This window comes from Gorilla gorilla, chromosome 5, assembly GCF_029281585.2.
Source record: "Gorilla gorilla gorilla isolate KB3781 chromosome 5, NHGRI_mGorGor1-v2.1_pri, whole genome shotgun sequence".
Taxonomy (NCBI): Eukaryota; Metazoa; Chordata; class Mammalia; order Primates; family Hominidae; genus Gorilla; species Gorilla gorilla.
The window spans coordinates 81,693,934-81,707,050 of NC_073229.2; the positions used below are offsets into that span (position 1 = coordinate 81,693,934).

At 35.3% G+C, this 13,117-nt stretch overlaps 1 pseudogene; it reads left to right on the top strand.

Moving 5' to 3' along the window:
- Positions 1-13,117, top strand: part of LOC129534463 (DNA primase large subunit-like) — a 278,547-nt pseudogene that overhangs the window by 136,527 nt on the left and 128,903 nt on the right.

Sequence of the window (13,117 nt, forward strand, 5' to 3'; positions counted from 1 at the left end):
TACTTTATATAAATTTTTGAAGCAGTCTCAGTCTTGGCTGGTTAGGCTTTTTTGTTCTTTTAAATGGCTGTTCACTGTAAACGACTTTGAACTTTGTGTGTTTGAAATTTTTAATAATGTTGGGAAAATATATATTCAGCCAATATTTCTGCTTTATTTCTAACAATCAATTGGTGACCCAACCCCCTCCACCAAAAACCAGAGAGACATAGATTAGAAGGAAGGAACTATGTCATGGTCACTCTTTTGGTAGTGACTGTTATAGTATATTTTAAGAAATAAAAGTAAAATTTTAAGCCCCCCAGCCAAGGGAACCCTAGAGAAACCTTGGAAGTTGAGTTCCCAGCCATGATGGAATGGGAGGTTGGACATGCCTCATTATGCCCCATCCCTTGCTAACTGCCATTAGGCTAAACAGAAATGAGCCCTCAGGAAAGACTCATTCCATCCCTGATATCAACCAACCACCTGATGCTCACCCTTCCCTTTGCAGTTTCCACACAACAGTTTACCAACATTCCCTCCTGACAAGAGACTATTAACTACAGAGTGGTTCAGGCCAGTCTATGGAGGATGCGCAGTGAGGGTTTTCATATTCTCTGCTTCACCACCCGATGCCGGAAAGCTCCACCTTTGGATCATGCTAATGCCGCCATTTTTTTACACGTGACTCATGAAGGGACGTGAACCTTAATTGCATGTGTGCATGCTTCTCCTCTCATAAATATTCATGACTCCTCCTATAGCTTATTAAATATGTGTATTTGGCTACCCTGTTCAGCATAAATTCCTGTTTCCTTTGCTCCTCCCTCGAAGTGTCTGTTTCTGGCTTCTGGGCAGAGGCTACACTTCCTAGTCTATCAGAATCATCCGGCAGGCTGCAACCCTTTATGAGAAATAAAGCTTCTCTTTCCAGATTTATGAACCTCATCATTTTTCAGCTGACAATCCATAATTTGAGTTTTGGACTGCTAGTTTTGGGCTACTTGTTTCTTTTGAACCAGGAGGTCACAGTTTCAACTACATTGCAGGGTAGTGCACTTGCCCTCATTTTAACAGAAGGACTTGGATATTCCATTTAGCTGGAAATGAAAAGAGAAATGCGTATGACTCCTCTACCTGATAGGACATGTTTACTAATGAAAACAGTTAGAAATACAAGACCAAAAGGATCAGTATCTAGGGCAGACTTTTCTAAACTTATGCCTCTGTTGGAAATATTTCAGAGGGGTAAACCTTACATTCACTCTACAAAACTTAGTGAGTATATAATGCATGCCATACCATGGGCTGTTCTAAGCAGTCGGGGGAAAGTGATGACAAGATAGAAGAGGTTCCTGCCCTGACAGAGCTTATATTCTTGTGATGAGAGAAAGACACAGTAAGAAAATTAATCAGACAATTTCAGATAGTGATAAATGTTGTGAGGTACCTGAGTAATAGCTAGAACACCCTGCTGCTTTACGAAGGGTTAGGGAATACCTACTGCTTTACCAAACCTTTGTTGGGAAAGTATAGATTTAGTCAATATTTCTGCTTTATTTCTAACAATCATTTAGTGACCCAGCCCCCTCCACCAAAAATCAGAGAGACATAGATTAGAAGGAAGGAACTATGGCTGGGTGCAGTGGCTCACGTGTACGATCCCAGCACTTTGGGAGGCCGATGCGGGTGGATCACTTGAGGTCAGGAGTTCGAGACCAGCCTGGACAACATGGTGAAACCCCATCTCTATTAAAAATACAGAAATTAGCTGGGCATGGTGGCACACACCTGTAATCCTGGCTACACAGGAGGCTGAGGCAGGAGAATTGCTTGAATGCGGGAGGCGGAGGTTGGAGGTTGCAGTGGGCCAAGATCACACCACTGCACTCCATCCTGGGTGACAAAGCAAGGCTCTGTCTTAAAAAAAAAAAAAGAAGGAACTATGTTGTGGTCAGTCTTTTGGTGGTGCGTGTTATAGTATATCTTGAGAAATAAAATTCTAAACCCTTGGTAAAGCATCAGTTACCCTTTACCAAAGGTTAGGGAAGGCCTCTGTGAGGAGGTGATATTTGAGCCAAATCCCAAATGATGTGAAGAAATTTTCCATGAAAAAATTTGGGAATCTTGAAGACTGAAAATCTGTGAGGTAAAGTGAATCTTGAAGAGTGCTGTCCTGTTTTGAGGGGTGAGGGACTCAAAGGAGACAGAAGTGCTCTGAGATTAGGTGAAGGCTTCTGGCCAGGCCAGCAACTAGTTGCTTATGGCCTGAGGAACCTGCTTTCCTCATGCATAAAATGACAAAGTTGGACCAGGCACCTCCAGACTCTCTTTTGTCTCTTGTACTTTGAATGTATTTGACATTTATTGGCATTTTTCTTTATTTTTATGATTTACAAGGGTACAAGTGTAGTTTTGTTACATGGATATATTGTGTAGTGGTGAAGTCTAGAGTAACCACCTGATTTATTGGCATTTAATGGAGGATTATTAGTTGGTAAAATGCATTATTTTTGTAACCAGATAGATGTCAAAGGGCAAAATTTACCCAGTAATACTAATTTTTAAAATGAGATTTATATAAGAGTTCGTGATCTGTTATACTTGTCTAAAAACAGTGGAAACTGTATTAGTTAATTCAGTGGGCTAATATAGTTTTAATAATGAAAGGACATCTTAACTCACCCCTAACCTTTCAACAATAATGAGAAATAAGCTATAAGTTATGCCAAATTGTATGATGGTTTTCATGAAATAGCCCAAACTTAGACAACTCGTTTAGGCTTTGCAGATGCAAACTGTGATAGATCTTCCTTCTCTTTCATTCTTGGTGATTTATGTGTCTGGTACATTGTTGTGTTTTCTATAAAAAGAAAAAAAATTAAAACATAGTTGGAAGCCAAAGTCGATTTAACCTGGATAGATATAGCTTTCTAGTTGTAGAGGAAATGCTAAAAATCTCACTGTGACAGTGTATTGCTTTCTTGGAAGGCTTGATAATTGTTACTTAGTTTAGCTTTGATTTATATTTAGTTTTGCTCAAAGCAGGAATTTGAAAAGCTTTATGAAACATAGACATATACTTTCATTTTTATCAATTAATGAAATTACATACTTGCTAAACTAAACATCTGTTGTGTTGCAAGTGCTAGGGATGCAGTTACCACTCACAGTCCAGTGGATGTAAGTAGTAACTACGTTAGCTCAGAGAAAAATTTCAGAAGAAATGGAGCCAACAGTTCCTAAAATGAAGTTTGCATTCTGTCAACAAAAGGTTAGCAGATGGGTTTGCCACTTTAAAGAGCTTTGGAATAGCTTTATTACTTCATATCCTTAACATGAAGAGATGCATGCTCTTTTTGTAAATGCTAATTGTTTTAAAAGTTGAAAAGAAAACCTTTGGAAAACTCAGAAATCTTCCTTGAAATAATTTTACTCAGAGCATTGGCCTCTCCCTGGTTTAGGAATCATTCTTGCCAGAGACTCAATCTCGAAAGTAAGTTGGAGGTGGGAAGGGGAGGATGGGAGAACTCAAATCATTGAGCACATGTGTTCCAGAAAACTGGAGCTGTGGAAAATTTCTACCTGATGTGCTGTCATTGTGTTTTGTGGAATTGGCAGAAGCTGTATAGTCAGTCAATCATTCTGTGCCTATTGTTTCAGTAATGCCGCCTAAAAGGAAAATTTTAAGAAAATGTCTGATGAAAGACTGATGTAATAACTTTACCCTGGGAGCCAGAGGGAATTACTAGATGATTTTAATTAGGGATGTGGTTAATTTTCATTTTGAAAATTTCATTCTGACATTGGTATAAATTAGGGAAGGGGCAAGAATGGCAGCAGAAACAACAGTGGAGATGTATTAATAGTTTAGGGAAAAGGAAATGAAGACTGAAATTAAGATGAAGGGGTAGATGTGAAAATCTTTCCTATATGGACTTAACAGATGTCTAGAATATTTTGCTGTTACTGAGGTGTTTTTTGTTTGCCTCTATTATAAAGCATACTGTATAGATTGACAGAAGTGACTGAAAAAGCCCACTCTGTCTGCTCTGTTTTCAGAGAACTGACTTTTGAAATGTCTAGATAAATCATTTAAATTGTTTTAGAACACAGCTTTGGTTCTGAGACATGAAATCTCTTGAACAATGAAAATGGCATTTTGTAACAGGATTTGACATTAACAGATAAAGGATGTATTAAAGTATTAAAGTGTTTTGTTTATAGAATTTGATAACCTTGATAACATCTTATATGTTACATATATGTTACTTAGTATTTTTTAATACTTAGTACTTAGTATTTTAATACTTAGTATTTTTCAGGGATACTGAAAGTCTGTTGATTGTGCTAAAATTGCAGCAGATTAATTGTCTCACTTTATTGTATTTTAAATTAGTAACTGTCGACGTGTTGACTCTTGTACAAAATTGGGAAAGCTTCTCCATTATTATCAGAATATAGCACTTTGGTCAACTTTTTTTCAAAAATATAAAATATATTTTTAGATGATAGTTTTATTTGCATAATATAAAAATTAGATTTGATGAATTAAATGTTTTCCTTTTTAGGAAATTGTAATTAATGTATGAAAAAGTTAAAAAGAGAGGATACACTATATAAACCCAAAGGATATCTTTCAGTTTGTTGCTTGTCTTAAGGTTCTTTTTTGTGAATTGTTAAATGATTGATTAGTAAAATATGAGAACCATTTTGATCATAATTGAATCTTGAAGAGATTTATCTTTTATTTTTGTTTTGATGTTTTATTAAGTTTACCTCAAGCTATCTGATTACTTTGAATGAATGTCTTTAATTTCCTTGTGTCAAATTCTTATAAAAAGGCATTCTCTTAAGAACAGAGAAGAAAATAGAGATACATAGATATATAATTAATATTGTTGTAATAAAATAGATCATAAATTCACATTTTGATGATATGCTGTCAAGTTGGTACACAGTATTGGCTCTGACTTCTTATTTCCTAGCTCAATTTGAGGTCATATTTCAATATTAAATACTTTGAGTTGCTTCTGTATACTTAAAAGATATCCTTGGTTCCTTATAGTCGTGTGGCTGACAGAATAAAGTACATACACTTCTGTATGTAACCAGTTTCACAGTGGCTTAGCTATAAATCAGAATTTATCTTCCCAATTTATTCATCATCTTAGGACTCGGTGCTACAAGATTGGTTGTTATACAATTTTACATTTAGAAGTTTTTCCTTTTTTATTTACAAAGATGATAGTCTCATAAGTGAATGCTTTTTCAACTCAGGACACTCCCTTTTACTCTCTGTTTTGCTCACCTTTTTCTTTACTTTTAAACTTAGTGACATACCCTATGTCCTTAGAACCATGTAGCTAGCTTTGATCACGTAATGTGTCAGGTTTTTATATAATTTCTTGATTTGAAAAAAGAGAAATAGAACCTTATATTTTAAGTATTGCCTCCCTATCTGCCCTTCAGCTCGTTTTACATTTAGTATTCAAATATGTTCGGTGTTCGGCCTTTGCTGTTTTTACTAATTTTCTTCCCTGCTTTTAGTTAACAGCCAGGTCCTTGCCTGCTGTGCAGTCTGATGAAAGACTTCAGCCTCTGCTCAATCACCTCAGGTAATCTAAAGGCACAGCCTTGTTATGCTTATAAATCCAAGTGCAGTAAAGTGAATAAAGTATATTAAAGTGGTGGAAACCCCTTCAATTACTAAAAACTTATTTTTTTTTCTTGCTTTCATTCCATTATTCAAATTGAAGTTCTTAATACCATGTACTTGTTACCCTTGACTTTAGGGCACTGTAGAAAGCTCTTTTAATTCAACAACAGTGTGCTGAACTGCTTGATAAGTTTAAGTTAAATGAGTAGAGATAACTAACTTTACAGAAAGATCTCAAATGAATGAGCTATTTACGTAAATACAAGGTTAAGGCATACTTTTATTGAGGATAGATGAGATAGATGGAGTTTGTTTCTAAATACAAAAATAATATAGTCTCATTATTTAAAAAATAAAGTTAGAAAATACAGGAAAGGAAAAGGAAAAACCTATCATTACTACTCAGAAATAATATTTATCTTTTCTATGTTTTTTAATTTTAATTTTAATGTTTTATTTTTTGAGACGGAATCTTGCTCTGTCGCCCAGGCTAGAGTGCAGTGGTGCGATCTCTGCTCACTGCAACCTCCGCCTCCCAGATTCAAGCAATTCTTGTGCCTCAGCTTCCCAAGTAGCTAGGATTACAGGTGTGGGGCACCTCGTCTGTTTAATTTTTGTATTTTTAGTAGAGACAGGGTTTCGCCATATTGGCCAGACTGGTCTCGAACTCCTGACCTCAGGTGATCCACCTGCCTCAGCCTCCCAAAGTGCTGGGATTACAGGCATAAGCCACCGCACCCTGCCCTTTCTATGTTTTTGTTGTTGTTGTTGTCGTTGTTGTTTTTTACTTAGTGTTGAAATTATAGTTTATGTGACTATTTTTTCCATTTTTATAAATATTGTAATATTTTTCCCTTAGTATTAAAATCTTTCTAAAAACATTATTGTTAGTGACTACATTATATTTTCTTGTATATCTGTACTATAGCATATTTATCTCCCTTTGGGAAGCTTTAGACCATTTCCAGTTTTTTATTCCTTCTATAAAATAATGCTATATGTTAACCTTTATTTGTATTTTAGATCATTTTCTTAGGGTACGTTTTCAGAATTGGAATTACTTTGTCAAAGGGTGTGAACCATTTTAAAGATTTAAGTGTATATGTATATTTCTTTTTCAAAATCTTATTCTACCTATACACTCATATTTGTATAAGACTGCCATGTAACTATACTCTGAACAAGATAGGGCAGTCAAAACAGTTGCTAATAGGTTAGACATAGATACTGTTGTGATCCTGTGCATTTTGTTGGTAATAATAATTCATTTTCCTTATTTTTGAGGTGGGATTAACTACCTGTATTCTTTGCTCACTTATTGATAGCATCTCCTGATCTTATTTGCTTTTACATACTTTAAAGGATAGTGACTCTTTGTTGTATTTGTTACATACTTTTTTTCTAAAATTCTAAAATTGTGTTAGTCAACATACCTACATTTTCAGGTTTTATGTAGTCAAGCACCAATAGTGTTTTCCTTTATGGGTTTGAAAAATTCTTTTTAAACTTCTCTTTCAGAAGTGTGGATAGATTTTTACTTTCACCAGAAAGTTTTAGTTTTAGTTTTCTTTTTCTTTCTTAGTATTTCTTTATTTTTCCTTTCTTTCTTCCTCCCCTCTCCACTTTCCTTGCCTTTTCTTCCTGCTCTCCAGTAACTGTTCCTTCCCAGACAGCTTTTTAACCTTTGTATAATTGTTTTGTTGGGTTACGAAGAAGTTGTAACCTTTGTGTAATTGTTTTGTTGGGTTGATCAAGTCTAATATTTCAGCAGGGACTGAGTAGCATACATTTTTATGTATAACAACATTTATACATGATTGTTAAATTTACTAGAGCTCTGTGTTAGTGAGTTAAGAATCTCAGAAATTATTTTTGAGTCTCTTGCTTAATGCCCACCTGCCGCATTCAACTCTGTTGGCAATTTTATCTCTTAAGTATATCTCTTGCTATCACAGCATCTTGTCTGCTTGCTTTGCCCTTTCTGATATATTTCACATCATTGCCATATGTGTTTATATTATTCATTGGCTTAAGACCCATCTCTGCCTCTCCAATTTCATTCTGGAGGAAGTCCAAATTTCTTAGCCTGGCATAAGAGGTCCTTCTGGAAGAGGCCTGGGCTGTCTGTCTCTTTGGACTCCTGTTTTAACACTGAGATCCTAGTTTCACCAAATGCCTTGAAGTTCCTTTAACACAACATGCTTTTTGCTCACTCACCTCTATGGCGTTACAAATATTTTTCCTTCTGCCACTTCTATTTATGTAAATTTGTAGATATATAATATATATAATTTTAAAACATTTTAAATGTAGTTAATATAATTTTAAGGTATTTTAAATGTATTTAATATAATTTTAAAACATTTTAAATATATAATATAAATATATATTTTAGAAATATATATTTGAAATATATTGTAGATGTATATAAATATGCAAATCTATTTATATTCTCCTCTTGCTCCACTTTTATAACAACTTTTGCTTGTCTTTTAAAACTCATCTCAAACATTACCTCTTCTGATAAGTTTTCCCTGACCATTAATTAGTTCACCTCCGTAGTCTGAATTGGAAGACTGTTATAGATATTTTCATAATATCCCATGCCTTCCTCTGTATTACAGAATTTGTGATGTTGTTATTGTTTGTTTACTGTTTGATTTCTCCATTATAGTATGCTTGAAAGCTTGTAAAGTGATGTTCATATTTGTATTTTCAAGAGCGGAGACAGTATCTGGTGTGTGATAGGTATTATATGTTTTGTTGAATGAATGAATACAAGTTATATTAGTGAAATTTTCTTGTTTTTTCTGCATAAAGTTTTTATAATTTATAAATCATACTGTCAAAATTTTTTTCCTAGAAAACCACTGGTTCAGAAGGTAAAAACCTAAAGGGTAGAATCTAGCTTCTAGTTAATCTCACAGTTGATTCTGAGAGATAATGATGGATTCTCCTTCCTCCATCTGAGTATGGTAATTGCCAGCTAGAATTTAGATTAACTACTGACACATCTCTTTGAGTCCTTGAAAGTTGCACAAACTGTACATTCATTTAAGGGCTTTTATTCTCTGTGGATTTCACTCATGACTGGTTGCTAGGCAACCAGGACTAGATGCTGCATGTAATGTGCACCCACTGCTGTTGCTTTATTATTATTATTAAACAAAACGGTTTCTCATTTTATTACCATGTCAGAGACATGTATATGTCGGGTGGCAGCTGATGTGCATAGTTTGACACTTCCTTTTCTACAAAGTAACCTTGTGATAACGCCTTTCAAGAATATTGAATTGTTGCTTTTGCTTGTCTAAATGTAATGTTTTTATTTTATCTTCCTTTTGCTTAGTTCTAAATAGGAAATAATATTATTTGGTTTGAGAGATTTTAATAATAATTTTGTTAGAAAAAAATTGATTTGCATGAACTGTGTAATTTAAATGTTACCTAGAGGCGGATGGACATTAGGAGATTGATACCGAGATCATTATTAGGTCTAATTTTGTTTATTGCCTTTAATGAGGAAAGAGGAATGATGAGTAGCATTTTAATTAAATTTGTCAATAAAACTAATTTGGGAGATAATACAAATACCTGTAAAAATTGAAGTAACAATACAGAGAAATTCTCAAATCATTTTACAGGATTTAGAGACTCAAAGAGAATTAAGGTAACACTGCCAATCAAATAATCTAGAATATCGCTTAACAATATATATTATTTTGAGACTGCAGAAGTGATGTGTCCAAACTGTTTTAGTTGAATCCAATTCTCAAGTACAGAAAAACATCGTGCTTCAATATCTTATGGCAGTACGACTGTGTTTTTAATTCATTAGTATCGTCCATTCACTCATTAATTACTTAGTGCCCGTTATGTGCTTAGAATTTAAAGAAAACACACAATCTCTGTTTTCAGGGAGTTGGGTTTGATTTCATTTGAGAGATAGGCACTTGAACAAGTTATAAAATTTGTATCATTTTCTATCAGAATTAAATACAATGTACATAGTTTTGTTAATTGAACTGTCTCCCTCGTGGAATTATCTCCTCAAGTAATCGGGCCATAACTTAATTGTTTTGGTTTCCATGCATTCTAGCACAGTGGCTAACAGTGGGAGCTCAGATTGGACTGAAATGTATTCCTTTTTTGTTGTTTAATTATTAGTCAGCTTTCTCAGGCTGAATGGACTGAACTGTAATCTCACTTGAGGGATAATATTGTCATTCACTAAGAAGGAGAATAAAGAAAGGAAGACAAGGCAATTAGGGAATGAATATGATTGCTTAGATGGTAATTTCAGTAGTTTCAGACATTTTAAGCTTGAGATACCTGTGGGGACCTATGTGGGGGATGTTTAGTAAGCAGTTCAATACAGACCCACAGTTGAAGAGTGAGGTTTACATCAGGGAGACATTTGCTAATCATCACTGTGCAGGTCTTGGTTAAAATAAAGGGAATGGTTGAGATCACTCAGGAAGAGAGTATAGAGAGACAAGAAAAGGGTGAAGGGTTCTGAATCGAACCCACAGAATATCAGTGTTTAAATGACTTATGATGGGCAGTGCGGGAGTTGGGATATGAGAAACCGGTAAAAATACCAGGGAGGAGCCTTGAACAAAAAAGGATAGTGGTATGATGGGTGCTAATGGTATGGATACAAGTCCAAGTCTTATGAGGATTTGAGGAATAAATAAGAAATGAGGCTGTGGAGATATAGGGAGTAGGCTACTCTTCGTAGAGCTTAATTCTGAGGACATGTAAGGAAAAAGGACTGCATCTGTGAGCTTCATGGTTGAAGAAAGTGTTTTATTTTTTCCTTAAGATTGGTAAGATGAGCATATTTACAGGTTAAGGCAGAAATGAGTAGTATGGGAGTAAGAGGGAATAATTGAAGGGGCAATGTTTTAGGAGGGGTAGAAGGGGATAGGCCAGGAAATCAAACTGACTGGAGTTTAAAAAGTACTTTCCAATCTAGCTTTTTGGTGCATACTCAGAACAATCCAGTGTGGATGGTAGATGGTTATTTATCATAATCCCTATTTTACAGGTTGGTGATGGAGCCTCATGATGTTCTCATTAAGAAAACCTAATTTTTCTTTTCTTTTTTTTTTTTTTTTTTTGAGACAAAGTCTCACTCTGTTGCCCAGGCTGGAGTGCAACGGCATGGTCTCAGCTTACTGCAACCTCCTCCTCCTGGGTTCAAGCGATTCTTCTGCCTCAGCTTCCTGAGTAGCTGGGACTACAGGCATGTGCCACCACATCCAACTAATTTTTTATTTTTAGTAGGGATGGGGTTTCATCATGTTGGCCAGACTGGTCTCTAACTCCAGACCTCAGGTGTTCTGCCTGCCTCGGCCTCCCAAAGTGTTGGGATTACAGGTGTGAGCCACCGTGCTCACCGTGCACCAGCCAAGAAAACCTGGTTTTTCTAATGAAAAATACTGCCTTTCCCTCTCCTCAAAAGAGATGAATTAATTATTTCATAAGACTATACCATTTTGCAAAATTGATACCAGGAACTTTTCTATTGGAAGAAATAAACTTACTTAGACTTACAATAATATAAAGTTTAGAGAGAATTTGTATAAATCATTATTTCTGCTTTCACCAAATTGCATATGATTAGATATGTAATCTAAGGAGCCTGCATCTCATTGTGGCTTTACTGTCATTCTCATGGTTATATATCACTGCATTTTCTAGGGTGAATTATATCGTTCACTGATTTGGTAGTTTGGAGATACATAAAGGTCTTGGAATATGTTCCCATGAATGTAGAAGTTTATTGTAAATAAGTATCTTTGCTATCCTAATGATGGTACCATGGGATAATATTTATAAAAATGGCATTAGGCTAGCAAGTGTGCATGATAAAGATGCTTATTTTTATTTATTATCTCTTATAAATATGAAGTATAAATAGGTACAACTAGAGAGGAAAACTTGCAGCCCATATTATACATGTGATAACTTTTAGTTGTATGATTGAGAATTTTTCCCCCTTAAAAATAACACCTACAGTGTATGTATCTTCCTCCTTTATCCCTTGACTTCAAGATATGAAGTGCATTGGGGGACAGCATATTATAAGTCACTGTAATAGTTGCTATTATTGGCTGGACGTGGTGGCTTATGCCTGTAATCCCAGCACTTTGGGAGGCTGAGGCAGGCAGATCACTTGAGGCCAGGAGTTCGAGACCAGCCTGTCTCTACTAAAGATACAAAAATTAGCCCACTGTGGTGGTGCACACCTGTAATCCCAGCTGCTCAGGAGGCTGAGGCAGGAGAATCACTTGAACCTAGGAGGCAGAGGTTGTAGTGAGCCAGGATCGTGCCACTGCACTCCAGGCTGGGCAACAGAGCAAGATTCTGTCTCAAAAAAAAAATTATTATTATTTAATGTTTTGTCATTAAAGAATAACTCATTTTTAAAATGTGTATTTGTCACACCACAATTTTGTGAGCATACTTCAGCCCAAGAATGAATTAGAAATCAAACAAAGATAAAGCAAGCTAAGACAAGTATTACCTATAGTAAGTACTTGGACTGCATCGTATGGATTAACTTTTAGTGCATACTGATTTTGCAAGCAGATGTTTGTACAAACTGTTATTTTAAAATCATTTAAAGTAATAAAAGCATCTTCCTTCAGTTGGTATTATTACTACTTTTGTAAAATTCCTTTTCCGAAGGCAGTACATTTTGTTAATATGCACACATTTCTACTTATTTTTCTAAAGAATATGCTTTCATAAATTTTTTATCAGACATGTAATCTGTGTAAGAAAGCTTTTCTTACTATCCAAAGTGGTACAGCTATCATTGTTTTCTTTTTGAATTAGTTCTCATTTTGAAATCAGAAAATTGTGTGGGCATTCATGTGTCTGTTGTGGTAAATATGAAAATAAATGCCAGAAAATGGTTTAGTAGATAGGGGCTTCATCAGTTGAGGGCTGAAATGAAAGCCTCATTAGCCTGGTCCACATGCTTCAGTTGTTTGTTAGCTCTTTCTCATCACCTGTTTCCAGTCTCTGGCAGTACCTTGAACATTTGTTTCCTTTTCTACATGCAGCAGCACAAGCTTTTAGTTCACTGATTATAGTGAAGGTTTTCCAGGTGCTGTGTAAGATATTAATAAATTAGAATATATTGTTTTCCATTGTCACCTTTGAATTACAATTTTTTCACATCTGTATGGGAAATGTTAATGCCTTCTTAGAGGTATACTTGTGAATAGTCAGCATTTTGTTAGAATCAGCCCGTTGTGTTAAGGGCACTATCATTGGTACTGATTATGTACAAAAGAACTAATAGATGTGGTCCCTTAACTCAAGATGCTTATATTTTTAAGCGGAAAGAGGACCAAAATTTATAAATAGTCCCCCCCTCCCCACCCACACACATACCCAAAGCTGCACCGGAATAGTTGCTGCAAGTTAAGTAGATAGTAAAGAGAGTGATAGGAAGTCTTA